Source organism: Manis pentadactyla, chromosome 17, assembly GCF_030020395.1.
Source record: "Manis pentadactyla isolate mManPen7 chromosome 17, mManPen7.hap1, whole genome shotgun sequence".
NCBI classification, from domain to species: domain Eukaryota; kingdom Metazoa; phylum Chordata; class Mammalia; order Pholidota; family Manidae; genus Manis; species Manis pentadactyla.
The window spans coordinates 15,129,990-15,150,582 of NC_080035.1; the positions used below are offsets into that span (position 1 = coordinate 15,129,990).

General features: G+C 40.4%; 1 protein-coding gene across 9 annotated transcripts in view; it reads left to right on the forward strand.

Annotated features, from left to right (window-relative positions):
- The window catches only part of ELF1 (E74 like ETS transcription factor 1), a 122,011-nt gene that overhangs the window by 21,975 nt on the left and 79,443 nt on the right, over positions 1-20,593 (forward strand). Inside the window, exon 1 of one of the 9 annotated variants that reach the window (XM_036893818.2) lies at positions 17,075-17,224. The exons of 7 other annotated variants lie outside the window; for them this stretch is intronic. The gene's annotated coding sequence lies outside the window, so the exon portion shown is untranslated. Of the gene's footprint in view, positions 1-17,074; positions 17,411-20,593 lie in introns of those variants that run through there. One more of the 9 variants, XM_036893820.2, reaches the window with a different exon arrangement.

Consider the following 20,593-nt stretch of genomic DNA (forward strand, 5'->3'; position numbering starts at 1 on the left):
TTTAGTAACTATTAGCTCATTCTTGGGTTCTGTGCTTCTGTTACTGTTTCGTTCCTTCAGTTTTCCTTTGTTCTTATACTTCACATATGAGTGAAATCATTTGGTACTTGTCTTTCTCTGCCTGGCTAATTTCACTGAGCATAATACCCTCTAGCTCCATCCATGTTGTTGCAAATGGTAGGATCTGTTTATTTCTTATGGGTGAGTAATATTCCATTGTGTATATGTACCACATCTTCTTTATCCATTTATCTACTGATGGGCACTTAGGTTGTTTCCATATCTTGGCTATTGTAAATAGTGCAGAGATAAACATAGGGGTACATGTGTCTTTTTCAAACTGGACTGCTGCATTCTTAGGGTAAATTCCTAGAAGTGGAATTCCTGGGTCAAATGGTATTTCTATTTTGAGCATTTTGAGGAACCTCCATACTGCTTTCCACATTAGTTGAACTAATTTACACTCCCACCAGCAGTGTTAGGAGGGTTTCCCTTTCTCTACAACTTCGCTAACATTTGTTGTTGTCTGTCTTTTCGATGATGGCGATCCTCACTGGTGTGAGGTGATATCTCATTGTGGTTTTAATTTGCATTTCTCTGATGACAAGTGATGTGGAGCATCTTTTCTTGTGTCTGTTGGCCATCTGAATTTCTTCTTTGGAGAACTGTCTGTTCAGCTACTCTGCCCATTTTTTAATTGGATTATTTGCTTTTTGTTTGTTGAGCTGTGTGAGCTCTTTATATATTTTGGATGTCAGCCCTTTATCGGATCTGTCATTTATGAATATATTCTCCCATACTGTAGGATACCTTTTGTTCTATTGATGGTGTCCTTTGCTGCACAGAAGCTTTTTATCCTGACATAGTCCCACTTGTTCATTTTTGCTTTTGTTTCCCTTGCCCGGGGAGATATGTTCACGAAGAGGTCACTCATGTTTATGTCCATGAGATTTTTGCCTATGTTTTTTTCTAAGAGTTTTATGGTTTCATGACTTACATTCAGGTCTTTGATCCATTTTGAATTTACTTTTGTGTGTGGGGTTAGACAGTGATCCACTTTCATTCTCTTACATGTAGCTGTCCAGTTTTGCCAGCACCATCTGTTCAAGACACTGTCATTTCCCCATTGTATGTCCATGGCTCCTTTATCGTATATTAATTGGCTATATATATTTGGGTTAATGTTTGGAGTCTATATTCTGTTCCACTGGTCTGTGGCTCTGTTCTTGTGCCAATACCAGATTGTCTTGATTACTGTGGCTTTTTAGTAGAGCTTAAAGTTGGGGAGTAAGATCCCCCCACTTTATTCTTCCTTCTCAGGATTGCTTTGGCTATTCGGGGGTCTTTGGTGGTTCCATATGAATTTTTGAACTATTTGTTCCAGTTCATTGAAAAATGCTGTTGGTAATTTGTTAGGGATAGCATCGAATCTGTATATTGCTTTGGGCAGGATGGCCATTTTGATATTAATTCTTCCTAGCCAGGAGCATGGGATCAGTTTCTATTTGTTAGTGCCCTCTTTAATTTCTCTTAAGAGTGTCTTATAGTTTTCAGGGTATAGGTCTTTCACTTCCTTGGTTAGGTTTATTCCTAGGTATTTTATTCTTTTTGATGCTATTGTGAATGGAATTGTTTTCCTGATTTCTCTTTCTATTAGTTCATTGTTGGTGTATAGGAAAGCCACAGATTTCTGTGTGTTAATTTTGTATCCTGCAACTTTGCTGAATTCCGATATTCTAGTAGTTTTGCAGTGGAGTCTTTAGGGTTTTTTATGTACAATATCATGTCATCTGCAAATAGTGACAGTTTGACTTCTTCTTTACCAATCTGGATTCCTTGTATTTCTTTGTTTTGTCTAATTGCCGTGGCTAGGACCTCCAGTACTATGTTGAATAACAGTGGAGAGAGTGGGCATCCCTGTCTTGTTCCCAATCTCAGAGGAAAAGCTTTCAGTCTCTCGCTGTTCAGTATGATGTTAGCTGTGGTTTTATCATAGATGGCCTTTATTATGTTGAGGTACTTGCCCTCTATGCCCATTTTGTTGAGCGTTTTTATCATGAATGGATGTTGAATTTTGTCAAATGCTTTTTCAGCATCTATGGAGATGATCATGTGGTTTTTGTCCTTTTTGTTGAAGTGGTGGATGATATTGATGGATTTTCGAATGTTGTACCGTCCTTGCATCCCTGGGATGAATCCCACTTGGTCATAGTGTATGATCCTTTTGATGTATTTTAGAATTCGGTTTGCTAGTATTTTGTTGAGTATTTTTGCATCTACGTTCATCAGGGATATCGGTCTGTAGTTTTCTTTTTTGGTGGGCTCTTTGCCTGGTTTTGGTATTAGGGTGATGTTAGCTTCATAGAATGGGAGTATCCCCTCCTCCTCTATTTTTTGGAAAACTCTAAGGAGAATGGGTATTATGTCTTCTCTGTATGTCTGACAAACTTCCGAAGTAAATCCCTCTGGCCCGGGGGTTTTGTTCTTGGGTAGTTTTTTGATTACCTCTTCAATTTCTTTGCTCGTAATTGGTTTGTTTAACTTTTGTGTTTCTTCCTTGGTCAGTCTTGGAAGGTTGTATTTTTCTAGGAAGTTGTCCATTTCTTCTAGGTTTTCCAGCTTGTTAGCATGTAGGTTTTCATAGTAATCTCTAATAATTCTTTGTATTTCTGTGGGGTCCATCGTGATTTTTCCTTTCTCGTTTCTGATTCTTTTGATCTGTGTTGACTCTCTTTTTCTCTTAATAAGTCTGTCTAGAGGTTTATCTATTTTGTTTATTTTCTCGAAGAACCAGCTCTTGGTCTCATTGATTTTTTTTCTATTGTTTTATTCTTCTCAATTTTATTTATTTCTTCTCTGATCTTTATTATGTCTCTCCTTCTGCTGACCTTAGGCCTCATTTGTTCTTCTTTTTCCAATTTCGATAATTGTGACATTAGACTATTCATTTGGGATTGTTCTTCCTTCTTTATATATACCTGGATTGCTATATACTTTCCTCTTAAGACTGCTTTTGCTGCGTCCCACAGAAGTTGGGGCTTTGTGTTGTTGTCATTTGTTTCCGTATATTGCTGGATCTCCATTTTAATTTGGTCATTGATCCATTGATTGTTTAGGAGCATGTTGTTAAGCCTCCATGTGTTTGTGGGCCTTTTTGCTTTCTTTGTACAATTTGTTTCTAGTTTTATACCTTTGTGGTCTGAAAAGTTGGTTGGTAGGATTTCAATGTTTTTGAATTTACTGAGGCTCTTTTTGTGGCCTAGTATGTGGTCTTTTCTGGAGAATGTTCCATGTGCACTTGAGAAGAATGTATCCTGTTGCTTTTGGATGTAGAGTTCTGTAGATGTCTATTAGGTCCATCTGTTCTAGTGTGTTGTTCAGTGCCTCTGTGTCCTTACTTATTTTCTGTCTGTTGGATCTGTCCTTTGGAGTGAGTGGTGTGTTGAAGTCTCCCAAAATGAATGCATTGCTTTTTATTTCCCTCTTTAATTCTATTAGTATTTGTTTCACATATATTGGTGCTCCTGTATTGGGTGCATATATGTTTATAATGTTTATATCCTCTTGTTGGACTGAGCCCTTTATCATTATGTAGTGCCCTTCTTTATCTTTTGTTACTTTCTTTGTTTTGCAGTCTATTTTGTCTGATACTAGTGTTGCAACACCTGCTTTTTTCTCCCTACTGTCTGCATGAAATATCTTTTTCCATCCCTTGACTTTTAATCTGTTAATGTCTTTGGGTTTGATGTGAGTCTCTTGTAAGCAGCATATAGATGGGTCTTGCTTTTTTATCCATTCTGTTACTCTGTGTCTTTTGATTGGTGCGTTCAGTCCATTTACATTTAGGGTGATTATTGAAAGATATGTACTTTTTGCCATTGCAGGCTTTAGATTCGTGGTTACCAAAGGTTCAAGGTTAGCTTCTTTACTACCTTACTGCCTAACTTAACTCACTTATTGAGCTATTACAAATGCAGCCTGATAATTATTTCTCTCCCTTTTTATTCCTTCTCCTCCATTCTTCATATGTTGGTTGTTTTGTTCTGTGCTCTTTTTAGGAGTGCTCCCATCTAGAGCAGTCCCTCTAAAATACCCTGTAGAGGTGGTTTGTTGGAGGCAAATTCCCTCAACTTTTGCTTGTCTGGGAATTGTTTAATCCGTCCTTCATATTTAAATGATAATCGTGCTAGATACAGTATCCTTGGTTCAAGGCCCTTCTGTTTCACTGCATTAAATATATCATGCCTTGTCTTCTGGCCTGTAAGGTTTCTGTTAAGAAGTCTGATGGGTTTTCCTTTGTAGATGACCTTTTTTCTCTCTCTGGCTGCCTTTAATACTCTGTCCTTGTCCTTGATCTTTGCCATTTTAATTATTATGTGTCTTGGTGTTGTCCTCTTTGGGTCCTTTCTGTTGGGAGTTCTGTGTACTTCCGTACTCTGAGCGACTATTTCCTCCCCCAGTTTGGGGAAGTTCTCAGCAATTATTTCTTCAAAGACACTTTCTATCCCTTTTTCTCTCTCTTCTTCGTCTGGTACCCCTATAATGCGAATATTGTTCCTTTTGGATTGGTCACACATTTCTCTTAATATTGTTTCATTCCTGGAGATCCTTCTATCTCTCTCTGCATCAGCTTCTATGTGTTCCTGTTCTCTGGTTTCTATTCCGTCAGTGGCCTCTTGCATCTTATCCATTCTGCTTATAAATGCTTCCAGAGATTGTTTCACTTCTGTGATCTCCCTCTGGACGTCATCCCTTAGCTCTTGTATATTTCTCTGCATCTCCGTCAGCATGTTTATGATATTTATTTTGAATTCTTTTTCAGGAAGACTGGTTAGGTCTGCCTCCTTCTCAGGGGTTGACTCTGTGATCTTGGTCTGCCTCCAATTCTGCCTTTTCTTGGCGATAGAGATAGTTTACGGAGCTGGCATGAGTGACGGCTGGGAGAACGTCCTTTCTTGTTAGTTTGTGGCCTTGCTCTCCTGGGAGAACAGCGACCTCTAGCGGCATGTGCTGGGCAGCTGCGCACAGATGAGGCTTCTGATTCTTGCCTGGCTGCTGTGTATTTTAGCTCCGCGGTTGCTGTGGGCGTGGCCTGCCTTGGGCGACTGCTCCTATATGGCAGAGCCGCATAGGAGGAGAAATGGCTGGGCGGCTGTTTATCTCCGTGAGGGGTCTCTGAGGTGTGCTGTTGCCCAAGGGGTTAGGGTGCCCTTAGTTCCCCGGGATACCTAGCCGCTGGGCTATGTGTCCCGGGACGCTTCTGTCCAGCTGTGGGGTCCCTGTCCCTTTAAGACTTTCAAAAAGCACTCGCTTTTCTTTGTCACAGGGGCGCTGGCTTCGGGACCCACTCACAGGTCTTACTGTCCTGTTTCCCTAGTTTCCAGCACCCCACACACGCCCTGTTTCTGCGCTCTGGTCCGGATGGCTAGGGCTGGGTGTTCGGCAGCCCTGGGCTCCGTCTCCCTCCCGCTCTGCCTGCTCTTCTCCCGCCGGGAGCTGGGGGGAGGGGCGCTCGGCTCCCGCGGGGCCGGGGCTTGTATCTTACCCCCTTCGCGAGGCGCTGGGTTCTCTCAGGTGCGGATGTGGTCTGGATATTGTCCTGTGTCCTCTGGTCTCTCTTTTAGGGAGAGTTGTATTTGTTGTATTTTCAAAAATATATGTGGTTTTGGGAGGAGATTTCCGCTGCTCTACTTACGCCGCCATCTTGGCTCCGCCCCTCATTGTCATTTTTTATGAGTATTGCATTAGTTTCTCCTTGCTTCCAACCTTGCCCTTCTGCAGTCTGTTTTCAATATAGCCATCAAATCTTGATGACCAGGATTCTCAAAGCTCTCTAATTGACATCCCTGAACAGTGAGGCTCTCCATTAGTTTCTAGTTCTCCCCCTCTTTCTCCAATACTGTCCTTATTTTCTGTACTTGGAAATAGGCCTCCTTGCTTCCTTGGACATTACAGACCAGCTTCCTGTTAGAGTCTTTGTACAGGTTTTTTTTCTGCCTGGAATGTTCTTCCTCAGATGTGTCTCTGTGGCTGGAGGTCTTTACTCAAAGGTGACCTGGCAAAAGTAAATCCTCCCGAGTATGTGTCACATGCCATATGCTCCTCTTTGCTGTATATTTTTTCCTTCTTTAGCATATGGTCCTTATCACTGATGTACTATATATTTTATTTTTATCTTCTATTTATTATTAATGTACTATGTTTCAAGTTCATAACATTAGTCTCTTTCTCTTGCTAGAATATAAGCACCATGTGGGTAGAGATCATTTATCAACAATGTGTCTCTTGTTCAGTGCTGTACAGCAAGGGCCTAGAACAGTGCCTGGCATGTAGTAGGTGCTCAACAAATATTTGTTGAATGAATGCCTAGGAGTACTTCAGATCAGTCATTAACTTGACATTGATCCCTCCACTTATCTCTGTAGACCTTCTACTATTTTTAAAATGAGATTGGATTGGGTCATTGTTCAAGGCTTTTTTAAAACAGTGAAGACTTAAATATATGTAGTATCAAGGTTCCTTGAAGATTTTTTAAGAATTCAGCTGCTTAACAGAATGGTTGAAACCACTGGACTGTACAGAAGACCTTTAAGGTCCCTTTCAGACTTTGATAAGTTCTTGTAATAATAATCATAATCGGGGCTATTGAGGGAAGCCTTCATGCAGAGAAGATATTTGAATGGAGACTATGAAGGATGGATCAGTAAGCAGTAAGAGAGAGAGAGATTGTGTGTGAGAGGGAGAGAGAGAGGAAATGAGAGAGAAGGGGGAGAGAGAAACAAAAGTGGGGAGAGGTGCGGAGTGGGAACATAGAGCTAGAAATGGGCTAGTTGAGGTTCGAATGTGGAAGTTTTGCATATGACAAGTAATCCAGATTTTTATTTTGTGTGTAGGTAATCAAAGTTTGCTTTTTGGCCATGAGTGATGATCTTATCACTCGTAGAGTTGTTTTTTTAAGGACGATTTCTCTGATAGAGTGAAAGGTGAATTGAAAGTAGGCAGTTGGTAGCAGGGAGAGGGACAGTTAGCTTATTGTGATATTTTCTACGAATGATGCTTTAGGTTCTAAAGAGGAGTTAAGTTTCACCCTAAACTCAATATAAAAAATAGATTTCCTTTCCACAGCATTTAGAGAGTATCGAATAGTAAGGTGACCAGTGTCGTCTTGAGTGGTTGCTGTGTGAAGAGAACTAACAACAGTAGGTTCTGGGGCTGCACAGCATCAGAGCAGAGGTTCTCCTAAGCCTGGGCTCTGCCCGCACCACTGAATCTGTTTCCAGGAGTAGGAACACATCTTCAAAAAGCTCCTCTAGAGAATTTAGAGGTGCACCCCTGGTTATAATCCACTGAGGTAAAAAATAGTCTTTAATATTGAATTTAAAATTTAATCGTAAGAGATACAATATCATATCTGTATGAAACTTGACATTGCATGTTACATGGGAGCATCATAAAGAATATGGCTTAATTCTTAAACATAAAAAATAATTGTGCAATTAATTCTTGGTTATTTTTGACAAAGAAAGGAAAGACTAATGCCGAAAATATTGCCTATAGTAGAATCTTGCAACGCAAGTAGTTTTATGAATTCAGCTATATCAAATCATGGGCCAAATCATGTCTTTTAAAATACACAGAAACATGTTCAGTAGGACATTCCTTATGGATGGTTCCTAGTAATCTGTGGTTAAACCAACCCTTGTGATAGATAATAGAGAATTATGTTTGACATTTAAGCTCACAATTGGAAATGCTACATATTTCTCAGAACTTGGGATTCCACTTGGAGAGGTGTTAAGATCAACAAAATTAATTATGTTCCACAGGAAGATTTATAACACTGAATCTTGGTCTTTAAATTTTTACTTTTATGTTTAAATAGCAGAAAACAGTGATTTTGGTCATTTATCATTTAAATGGTTTGATCTTTTCTTCCATTCCTGCTAGTAATAGCATGTTAGCTCCTGAACTAGAGGACAGATTCAAGCCAAACCTTTTTTTAGCTCAGGTTTCATAGCCGTGAACTTTAGACTGTTCTGTATTTCCATGTACTAGATGTTTTCAATTTTGAGTTCCAGGAGAAGTAACGAGAAAGAAAGAAGAGAGTCCTTGCTAGCTGTAACTCAGGGTGGGAGTAGGGGTCAGGAGCAGGGGAGGGGAGGGGAATCTTTCTCCCAGCCTGGGGCAAATTACCTTTGAAACTGAAATCAGTCAGAGGGAGAAATAAAGTGGAAGAAACCTGTTTATTTGTCCACTTCTGCTCACCCATGTATCTCACCACCCAGCTGCAAAAAAGGGTTGCCACCAAACTTCTGGTCCAGTTATACCCTTGCTCCTCCTACCCTTGTAATCACCCATTGATAAGGAGATGGACACTTCTCTCCACTTGTGGAAACACCTGTTGATATGATGATACAAGGCAAGGTGACAAGTTTGGAAATACTGCAATTTTACCCACAGCTCACCTCTCCAGAAATCTCAACGTCCTGGTCTAGCATACCAGACTTTCACCCCCATCTCTGTGGGAGTTACAGATGGGTCAATATATAGGGCTACAGGAGGTAAATGCACTGGCCATAAAGATAAAGTGAAGCTTCCCTGTAAGATGCCCTTACCTCCTGGATGTTTTGGGTACACTACGGTGATCATTGGGGACCACTCTGCTGTTACTCCAGGAACACACAGGAGGCCAACTTCCAGGCCTTTTCTCTAAGGTGCCAGAAGGGCCAGCCATCGCTGGTCCATGTGTCAAACTGTCCAGGGCCATGTCCATTCAACAGAGTCTCTAGGGTTTTAATGCAGTAGGGGCTGGCAGCAGGCTGTTGCTCTGATGGACATATTATGACTTCAATAACTCCTCTTTGGTTTGCATGTACAGTTGTGTAGAAGAGGCAGCAATGTGTGTTAGCATGTCCACAGGGCTCAAGGCTCCTTTTTGGGGCTTCTCGTTTAAACACCACAGCACTGTCCATAAGCGAACTGACCAGCCCCATAGACTATTGGTGTTCAACTTCAGGCCAAATTTTAACAAACCCTTGTACCTTTGATGCCTGCCCCAGTAGGGTTATATGGTACATGAGACTTCCACTTTATTCCTAATTGCTGCACCCATTCTTGTAACGCATGTCCAGTAAAGTGGGTGCCTTGATTGCTCTCAGTCATCTGTGGCCAGCTATAGGCTGCAAAGAGGTACTCTGAGCCCCCTCTTGGATCATTTGCTGATCTGCATGACATGCAGGAAAAGCAACCAACAGTCCAGTAGCCGTGTCCACCCATGTCATGGCATACCAATATCCTTCTGATATGGGTAGAGGCCCAGTACAGTTTATCTGCCACCTGACAAGAGGTATCAGCCCCTTTACTATTATCCCATGTTGCTACAGGACTTGGTGTAAGTCCCTCTTAGAGCACACAAGGCACTCCTTCCGGGCTCTGCTGATTTCTTCAAAGGTCAGTGGCAAGCCCCACCAATGGGCTACAGTACACATTGTCTTTTGCCCCGTGTGCAGCAAATACTGATGAAGCCATTCGGTTATATCAGAGGCAGGCTTTTCTTGTAGCCAGCGCACTTGGGCCAGTGTGTCTGCTTCATCCTTCCCTGGGGATGCCAGTCACGTGATATATGGTAACTGTCTTAGTCTGACCAGAGGCCCTTAGGTCTTGCCACATCACTTGCCCCCAAAGGGGCAGGTGACCAGCCATCCAGTTGGCATGGTACCATGTCGGTAGCCACAGGGTCAAGGCACAACATATGGCCCAGCTATCAGTGCAGAAAACTATAGGGGAAGGCTCCTGGGTGATCATGAGCCATACTGTCCGCAACTCAGCCCACTGGCTGCACTTCCCCTCTTCATCCTCCATCCATATTGTCTCAGTCTTAGGATGGAAAGACACAGCCCTCTACTTTGGGGGCTGCCCACGACTGGAGTTGTCTGTATACCAAGCATCTTCAGGTATAGGGGCTTTTCACTCCTGATCAGGACTCTTAGCTACCAAGGGCTGAAAAGCAAGTTCTTCCTGCTTTCCACTGGTATAGGTCACTGGCCCCAATGAGTGCTGGAGTTCTCCACCTAAGGGGCTAATAGAGAGGGAGCTACGCTGCTGTAAATGAGCGCCCCATTGTAGGCATCTGTGCCACACCACTCTGTGGCCTTTGGGTCCAGTCTCACACCCACCCTGTGATGGGATAGGTGGTTATTACCTATTTCTGTTCTGTTGATGGGCTCCGTGGCCAGCAAGGTGTGTTAAACAGCAGCCAGTTGCTTCTCTCTTATGGTGTACCAGACCTCTGCTCCTTTCCATAGTTGTGACCAGAATCCAGTAGGTTAGCATGTCTGTTCAAGCTGCTGCCAAAGACCCCATCCATAACCGTTTTCAGTTACATCTAGCTCACAGGGCCTTAATGAGCCCATTACACTCAAGGCCCGTATGGCCTTGACTGCTTGCTTAGCAGCAGTAAAAGCAGCTGCACATGTCTCATCCCAGTCCCACTTGGTGCCCTTTTGTGCCAGCTGGTATAAGGGCTTCAAAATTTGTGCCAACTGCGGGATAAACACTCTCCAGTAGCCTGAAAGCTCACATAATACTGCCACAGGAGGAGTGGGGAAAGCCTGGACCTTGTCTATAGCTGCTTCAGGAATGACTTTAGTTTTACCCGACTAGAGAACCCCCAGAATTTTACAGACAAACCAGGTCCTTGAACTTTGGTACTGTTCACAGCCCATCCTTTCTCCTGTAGATGTTGCAGCAGACTAGGAACTGCCCCTTCTAAATCTGCAAGAGAATCAGATGTGAGCATGATATCATCAGTGTAGTGATACGGCCATACCATTTGTGGTTTCTTCCATGTGGCCAAGTCCTGGGCTACAAGTCCATGACAGATGGTGGACTGTGGAGGTGTCCCTGTGGAAGGACAGTGAATGTCCACTGCCAGCCTTCCCACTTGAAGTCAAACTGTTCTGACTCCTGTACTATGTCAATAGAGAAGAAAGCATTAACAAGGTCCACAACATAATGATACATCCCTGGTTCCTGACTGAGTGTGTCCACAAGGGCTGCTATAGAGGGGACAGCATTATGTAAAAGGGGGTGTGACTTTATTCAGTTCCCTGTAATCCATGGTCATATGCCAGGAGCCATCCAGCTTTTTCACTGGCCACACCAGAAAATTAAAAGGAGTATGAGTGGGCTTTATTATGCCCACCTTCTCCTACTCTGTAGAGTTTCTCCAATTTTCTTGTGTCCCCCCAGGCAATGTATACTGCTTAGTATTTGTCACCTGCCAAGACACAGGCAGAGCTACTGGTGGGTACTTAGCATGTCCCCTGAGAACTGCCTTCACCACATGTACCCTCAGCCTGAACTCACCTGCAGGGGTCTGTAACCACAGGCCATGCTGGATATCTACCCCCAAAATATATTCTGGGATGGGAGGAATGTACACGGTATACTCCTTTGGGGATAAACGCCCTATCCCCAAGGGGATTTGGGCTTTCTTCACTCTAATTGCTTTACCCCCATAGCCATCTATCACAGCAGGGGTCCTGGGAAAACACTCAGGGTTGCCATAAATCAGAGGACACTCAGCTCCTGAGTCCACCAGCGCCAGGACACGTTATACATTCATGGGGGACCAACGAATTGCTAATTATACATGTGGCATCCAGTCCCCACTACATTCCCCAAGTGGGAGCCAGGACCCCCACCTCAGTCAGACTGTAACATCCCATTGTCCTCCTGTGAGGCTGAAGTCTGCTGCTCTGGCTTTAATTGGTGCCACAGTTCTAACAAGATCCTGTTGGGCTGCCCATCAAGTTTTTTTTCCACTACCCCCACTTTTATCAAATCAACCCACATCTGGGTCCTCGACACCTTTACGGGGCCCTTTGCACCTCTCCTTTCAGTCATAGCCTGTGCTTCCTTCCATGCTCTTACTGTTTCAACCTTCCCCAGATCTGCTAAAGTACAATTAGCCTCACTTATGGGTTTCCCTTTGGGGGGGTGTCAAGAATAATCACTAGGGCCCCAAAGAGAGATGGGGCAGCTGTATGGAGCACCAGATTTCTCATTCCTGCAGTGAACAACTCCTCATTGGGGCCCTGGAGGTCTATATTATAGATGATATTTTTCATGCCCAGCTCCTGTAACAGCTTCTGGAGCTCTGCATACATTTTCCAGCTAGTAGGTAGTATGGTAAATCACGTGGATTAGGCCAAACTGCCCTGATGTCTGCTGTCATCCAATCCAGAATTGCCTGATTCCCTGAGGTGTGATGGGCACTTTGCAACCACTGCTGGAGGGAAGGGTGAGTCTCGGAAGCCAGTCTACCCATTTTAGAACCTGGCAAAACAATGTTTTCTAAACCCCTATATCCCAGAGATGCAAAAGCCATGTAGGCAGAGGTTCTGATGGTCTTGCTGAAACTGGATGCCCATGTCTACCACCTCATCCTGGGTATAGGGCCAGAGCATGGCTCTACAACTTGGGGAGGGGGCTGCTCCTCCCCTGAGGAGCCCGTGTTTGTTGCATTTTTACTTTCTTAATTACAACCTGGTGGGCCTCTAATACAGGAGAGGCTGGTGCTTGGGTGGTGGCCTCAGCAATGGTTCTGCTGTTGGTTCCACCCTTTTATCCTCCCCTAACACCTCCTCTACCATCTCCAGGGCTGAAGGCACAGCTCTTTCCTTCTCCTCCCCAACAGCCTTCTGCAGTGCAGATTCTCTGGCTGCTTCCTTCCTTGCTGCTAACCTATCTTACCGAGAGCAAACCTGTCTTCTCAATTACTGTCTCTTTTTCTTAAGAGCATAGGTCATCACCCAGCTCTTCCAAGTGATGCTGAAGTGTGTTTCTCTCCTGGGGAAGTGTGTCTCTCTCCTCGGTAATCCTTTCTATTATCTCAACAATCAAACATCCCACAGTCCTGCTGCTCCATAGCTACTCAGGGCCTCTAAGCAGTTTTTCTATCTCACGATGGGCTGATTCCACAGTTTCCAGTGTCTCCACCCTTCCCCAATTCTGTGGAAGACCTCACCTGTATAGGAGGTGCTTTACTGCAGCCTAGTATCCCACTAGGGGCTCCCCATGAGGAAGCCCCAGGGATTGGGGGCTCCTGGGTGAAGCCACACCCTCCACCACTGCAGCCACTGGGGCCTCCCCACCATCTATCGGGGGTGGGGTTCAGGGTATTCCCCACCATCCATGGGGCAGCCTGCCCATGGGTTGTACCCATGAAGACAGATTTTGGGTTCAGAGGTTTTGCTAACTACCTCCAGATGTAACTCCAGGGGTGTGTGGGGGGGAATCTTTCTCCGAGCCTGGGGCAAATTACCTTTGAAACCGAAATCAGTCAAAGGGAGAAATAAAGTTGGAGAAACCCATTTGTTGCCTACAGCAGTCATCCACTTCTGCTAGTCCGTGTCTCTCACCACCTGGCTGCAAAAAGGGGACCCTACCATCTTTTATACCCCCGCTCCTCTCATCTTTGTAATCACCTTTTGATAGGGAGATGGACTTCCTCTTTCTACCCTTGGAAACACCTATTGATATGGAGATGCCCAAGGTCAGGGGAGAGATTCTGGAAATACTGCTGTTTTACCCACACTTACACAGTAAATTCTTTCCGTAAGTTCTCTTTTAGAGAAAGAAATAAACAATGTCTTAACTTTAGTTGGCATTTAAAATATTCATTCCAATGGCTGAATCTTTCTCAGTTAATAGTTCAAATATAAATGTTGGGAATTAACCCCAGGCAGCCATGATAGCTTTATGTTGACTTGGTATATATCTAATTTTAGAAATAAAGATTCCCACGGTATAGAAAGGTACATTATTTTCCCATAACAAGTCTAAGATTCCATATTTTATTTACATAAGAGTTTAGAGATTTAGTTAGAGCTTATCCTGCAGTATCTGATATTGGTTGCTTCTATGAAGCATAATAACAGCTAATATTTATGAAGTTCTTATTTGGTGCCCAGCACTGTGTTAATCACTGTATTATACATGAAGCAGATCTTTTTTTAAAGTCAGGTTTATTGAGATACAGTTTATATACAGTACAATCTGCTCTATTTAGTTGTACAGTTCTGATTCTTGTAAAGGTCATAGTACCACAGTCACTGTACATAATGTTTCCATGAACACACATAGTTCCCATGTTCTCATTTGTAGTCAGTCCCTTCCCCTCTTCCCCTCACCCCCCTACCACTGATGTGATTTCTGTCGTTTTTGTTTTGCTTTTTCCAGAAAGTCATGTGAATGTAATCATAACAGTGTATATTTTAAAGTTGGCTTATTTAACTCAGCTTAATGCTTTTAGATTCATCCATGTTGTTGCATATATCAGAAGTTCAGAAATTCATACCTTATTATTTGCTAATAGCTTTTCATTATATGGATATACCAAATGTGTTTATTCATTCTCCAGTTGATGGACATTTTAGGTTCCTAGTATTTGGTGATGCTGAATAAAACTGCTATAAATATTTATGTAGAAGATTTTATAGACATATCTTTATTTCTCATGGGTATATATCTAGGAGAAGGCCTGCTAGATCTTGTAAGTGTATGCTTGTAAGAAACTGTTAAAATATTTTCCAAATAGGCTGTACCAGTTTTTATTCCCACCAACAACGTGTGAGTTGCTCCATATCTTCACCAATGCTTGGTATTGTCAAGTGTTTTTTCTTTTAAGCTACTGTAATAGTGTATAGTCGTATTGTGATTTTAATTTGAACTGAGTAATGATGTTGAGATCTTTGGTTATCTGCCATCTGTAACTCTTCTTTGATGAAGTATCTGTTCAAATGGAAATTATTTAAATAACTAGTTCATTTTTTATTTTTGAGTTGTGAAAGTTTGTTGTGTATTATGAATAGTAATGGACTGATTTTAATTCTCACAATAATCCTTTGTGGTAGATACTGTTAGCCTAAATTACAGATAAACCATAGGACTGTTAAGTATTTGTCCAGGATCACACAGATAATGGGTAACAGAGCTGGGTGGGATTTGAATCCAAGTAGACTGACTCTAGAATCTTTGCTGAACTGCTTGCCAATTTTTTTTTTTTCTGTGGAGATTGATTTTTTTGGGGCTATGAATATAACCAAGATCTAATTCCTGTAGGTGGTAAAATAGTGCTTATAGGGACACCCCTTAGCAAAGGGGCAAACAATGTATTATAATAGCAACTCTGGCATCATCTCCCTAGCATCAGCTAAGATATTCGTTTCTGTTGAAAAGGGGTAATTATTTTTACTTTACACCTCTTTATTCACTTCTACATGCTGGTAGCAAAAGTATTTCCTTTAAATTATGTTCCAGATATTTACCATTATCAAATAATGAAGGGCTATATATGGATTCCTCAATAGCAGAAGCTTATGCTTTTATGTATCCATATTTCATAAGTTTCACACACTTGATGTTACTTTGTCTTTTAAAAACCTTTATCATTTATCATAATAATGCTGAATTAGAGGCACTCTTAACTTAGGGAGTATGTACTGACCTTACAGGATGTCTTCAGATCCCAGTACTTTTGATGTTGTAGTTATTTGTAATTTTGTAGGTTTTTTAAAAAAAAGTCTCTCATTATCTTATTCAGTATGTCACTTGTTTTTGTCATCCTTTCACTGTTGCCTTTTTCACCCCTTATAATTTCTATTTTTAATTAGCTAAAAGACAATCAAATTATTAGGCATGAATGGATACTGTCTAAAATAAATTTCAGCTCTTAGAAATGACTTTAGGGATTTTCCAGTGGACATCTGTGAGTGCTCAGAACTTTTGTCTTGGTGTTAGGGTTCCAAGTAGTCACTCTGGATAAATGAGCTCTATGCTAAATAAGCCATTTGATCTTTGTAAATTTTCCTGTAAGTCTAAAACTGTTCTAAAAAATAAAGTTTATTAAAAAAACAATAAGCCATTTGACAGTAGAAAATGTGATTTTTTTTTTGCAAAATTTTTTATTAATAATTTGTTAAACTATGGAGATAATTTTAGTAAAAAAACCAAGCAGTGTTCAGTCGAATGAACTAAATAGACACTTAATGGGCAGAGAATCAGATTACAATCATTACGTTTTGTAGCTGTTTGGGAAGTTCTTGTCTAAGTCAGTGACTGTTTTTTTAGCTGTGCCTCTTCTAAGACAAATTACTCTTAGGTAATTAACTAAACGGAAAAAATCTTGCTAAATCCTATTTATTTCTTGGACACCTTGTCACCTTGGAAAGCAGATCCTAACTGGTCCCTTCTTTGGCTGGCCAATCCCATATGGCTGTCGTGACCAGTGCAGCAGAGCCCTACTGGGTGCTGTGCACAGGGTTTGCTTCTGTTTGTGGACAGTTTTGTTTGGAAGCTAAATGTGGCTGTCACTTGGAAGTAGTTATGGACCATGATTGCATAGATTTGTTTAAAGTTGGGTTTTATCAGGCTTATAGTTCTAAAGTCGTTTTGCTGTGTTGGGCTTTGGTTCCTTTCTAACCTTGATCTTGAGGTTTCTTTCTTTCTTTCTTTCTTTTTTTTTTTTAATAAACCAGATTAATACACAATTTTCCACTGAACTTTGAATTTTCTAGTGGATTTTATCTGTTTAGTGAACTTGTAAATCTGTATCTAGTATAGCAGTTTGCTAGCTTTTCCAGATTACATAGCAGTATATTCCCTTTTCATATAAGAGGTAATGAGTAACCAGGTTGGATTCACCAGTTCATTATTACATTAAAAGCCAGAAAATTTGCAGTCTCCCTTCATTCCTTCCCATATGTTTATTTTCATTCATACTTTTACTTACTTGATATATAAAAGTGATTTTTGCAAATTGAGATTATTTTTTTAAATAACATAGTTTTTAATTTTCTTCCTTGTAGATTCTGCTTCCTTATAGATTCTGATTTTATTGTTAATTTTAAATTATGATAATTACATGACCTGAATAATGGCTTAATCAAGGTAGCTCTTGCTTCTTGGCTCTGTCTCCTTTTTCTGTACCTCTCCCCCGTTTTTACCTTTGGATTTGCATGTTTGACCTAGCAGAATAATTGGGTCCACAGCAACATGGGCGTGCCTCCCTTAGAAACACTTAGTTTCACGTATGACTCATAAGCTGAAGCACAGACATCACTTCCCCAATCTACAGGAGCCATTTTAACAGCATAAAACTTGCCGGATTGCTTTTTATTTTCAAGCCCAAAGGACAAAGAGAGGACGAGAATATTTGAAGGTAGTAACTTGTTATGATTTTGCGTGTTTGCTTCTGGCTGTTTCCTGAGCTGATAAACGGAGGGTGGTTCTTACCTGTCGAAGAACATGGCTGAATGTGTTCTTTAACTCTCTGAAAAAATGTGTGTAGTCAGTCACATGCCTGATTGCACTTAACTGCTAAGGGAAAACAAAGCATTCAATTCTGGTAAGTTTTAGATCTTGTGAAAGTGATTTTTAAATATTTTGTGTGATTATTTTTTTTCTTTCCTTGTATGACTTGAGAAAAAAAAGAAAATTTTCTTTTCTTTTTATACCACAAAGAAAACTAGGTCAAGTTTTCATTTAAAAAATCTAATTGTATTGGTGGGGATAGCCAGGAAGTTACAGTTAAGTAAACTGTACCATTCATGTATAATATGGGTGTTAAGGAAAAAAATTTCTGGTTTCGTTTTAGCCTTTTACTTAAAGGGAAGTTTTGCACAACTCAGTCATAGGTGTTGCTTATTGGCTGTTTTTTTCTTTCTTTTTTTAAAGTTAATGAAATTACACTAAACATTTAATTTTGAAAACTAAACAAGTTGAAGATGGTCGTTTAGATAACAAAAGTGATTATTACATAAAAAGGAAGAAAGACGAATGATTCATTTATTAGAAACAATAGTTTTATGATTTACATTAGAAACTTGTTCAAAGTAACACTTAAGCATGACTAGCAAGAAAATATAGTATTTCAATTTTTGTAAAAAGAAAAAAAGTATTAGCCTTCTATACTGTTCTTAAAATGTGCTTGCTTTGAATTTTAAAAAGTAGTATTTTTTGTGAAATATTGCTCAGTCTTGTCCTGAAGTATTTATCATCATTGAAATGAGATTTTGGCATGTGTACATTCTGGTGTGCCTTGAAGTTCTCAGTATTCTGAGAAGTTGAATGTAGTAGTATTTTACTTTAAAAAGTTGCTTATGAAATCAAAATTTGAATGAAAGTTGAATATGCAATGGTTATGAATAAATTTTTTTAAAACAAAATTTGCTAAGTCATTTATTATTGATTATTTGGGAATTCACTGTTAATAACTTTCCAAGTGCTTTCAGGCCTGTCAATTGAAAGGGAAGATAGGAAGGCAGTTATAATTTCTTACTCTTTGAAAGGATTATTCTTAACAGATCTCAATTTTGTGGTCCTACAAGAAAGAGCAGACATTTTACCAACTCAGCTCTGAGCCATTTGCTGTCATCTTTGTATACTGCTTGGTTAGTCAAGTCAGCCTTTGAGTAAGCAGAGGCTCTATTTACTTCTAGCCTGGTCTGTGTGAAAAATCCAATGATTTCTCTTTTCTTTTCCTTTTTTTGAGTTTTAAAAGCAGTGACCGTAAGAAAATCAAGGGTATACAAATAAGCAAATAATTAAGATTTTATTTATTAAAGAGGGTGGAATAACTTAGTTTCTTAAAATTAAGATGCCAGTGCAATTTAAATAAAATTAGATACTGGTCATATGTTTCAGTTTCTTAATTAGGTGGAGAAGACTGAGAGGGGGCTTCAAGGAGACTGGGGGAAAAAGCATGGATGTGCGGGAAGGCCAGTGGCACTGACCAGGCAGCCGGCCCCCTTCCCACTCCTTTCCTTTCACCATATAAACATAACCTGAGTCATCAGAATTAAACCTAGAATTACCATTTGAAAGAACTTGAGTGCTGAAAAGACTGAAGATGGTTCAACTGCCTCACTTTTATATATGAAAACAGAGTGGCCCAAAGAGAGGTACTGTGACTTGCTCGAGGTTGAGCAGTGCTTCATGGCAGGGCCTCCAGCCTGGGTCCAGACCAACAAGTGGTACTTGGTTTGAAATGGTCTGTCTTTCCTTAAGAGTAAATAAAACCTTAATTAAGTTGCTTGATGGTAATTTTGGTGATAAGATGCAACTAAATCAACCAGTGTTTTTGAAAATCTGTTCAAACGAATTTCCTTTTTCATCAGAGAGAAAATGATGCATTTGTTTAATTTCTACAACAGCTTTTTTTCACTATCAGAATTTTTTCATTGTTGAAACATTTTTGGATTGTGGAGTTGAAGCATTGTTTGTGACATTACTTGTTTAAGATGGACCTAGAGGACAGTGTATCATGGAGAAGACCAGTAGTGCCTCTATAGCATCTTGCTATGCTAATGGACAGTGACTGCAGTGGGGTGTTTGGGGGGGACTTGATGCTGTGGGTGAAAGTTGTAACCACAATGTTGCAATGTTGCTCACCTGAAACCTTCATAAGATTGTATATCAATGATGCCTTAATAAAAAAAAAGATGGGCCTAGAAGAGATAGAAATACAAGGAGTTGGGAATTTACTTTGAACTTCTAAATACCAAGGTTTATTTCTGCTTTAGTTTTACCTCATTTTTTTAGGAGGGCAAATACTTTATAATATAATGCCTTATTCGTGTGTGTGTGTGTAAAACTGTGCAAATAAGTTTACAAAATCTAAAGGTCTAGCTCTAGATTTTAATTCTAACATTATACTTGAATTTAACCTTTGCATAATTAATAATCTCATTCTATTTGTTATACCTTTGGTCCTCCTTTGAGAGTTTACTTAGTAGGCACTTTTAGGACCTTCTGGAAAATACAAAGCCTTTGTTAACTTCTTTATGTGTTTTATTGGGGTGGTAGAAATTTACTTTAGAACTGAAATTTGGATTTTTTAATTACTTTGCATATAACTTGAATATCCTAAATTTCTGAGTCTCCTAACCCAGTTCAGTATCAGATCCACCACAGTGTAGTTGGTCATCATTGTTTTAAGCCACAAACAGCACAGAACGCCAGAAAACATTGGCTTGTGTCCTCACAAACTTAGATTTATTACTGGGAAAACAGGGCTTGGTAACTCAGGTGAAAAAAGTAGAGTGTAACCAAACCACTGAGAAGTTAAATTAGAGTTCAGACTATTTACCTAGAGATGAAAGATGGCTGAGATTTAAATTAGGAAAACTTCTGGAAACAATGAAGATTATTTGCCTAGGTTAAGAAGAATGTCTTCACCAATAAGAATAAAAATATAAGCTCTTTGAGTTGGAGATGTTTTACTGTGTTTCTTTTTCAACCGTTGACAAAGTACTAAGCACATATGAGGAGGCAGTTAGTATTTGCTGCTTCAAACCCTTGGTCACTCAGTTGGACAGGTCCTGCTAAGGTTAGGGGTGGCAAATCTTTAAAAGGTATGCAGACTTCACCTTGATCTCTGTCTGGTGTTTGCACAGTGTAACCATTCAAAGAAAAAAAGAAAATTAACTTGGGAGTATACCTTCTAAAGCAGTAATTTTCACCCCTTCTTTGGTGTAATAGAGAATCACCTGACTTCACTTCAGAGATTCTGATTCATTAATTAGGCCTA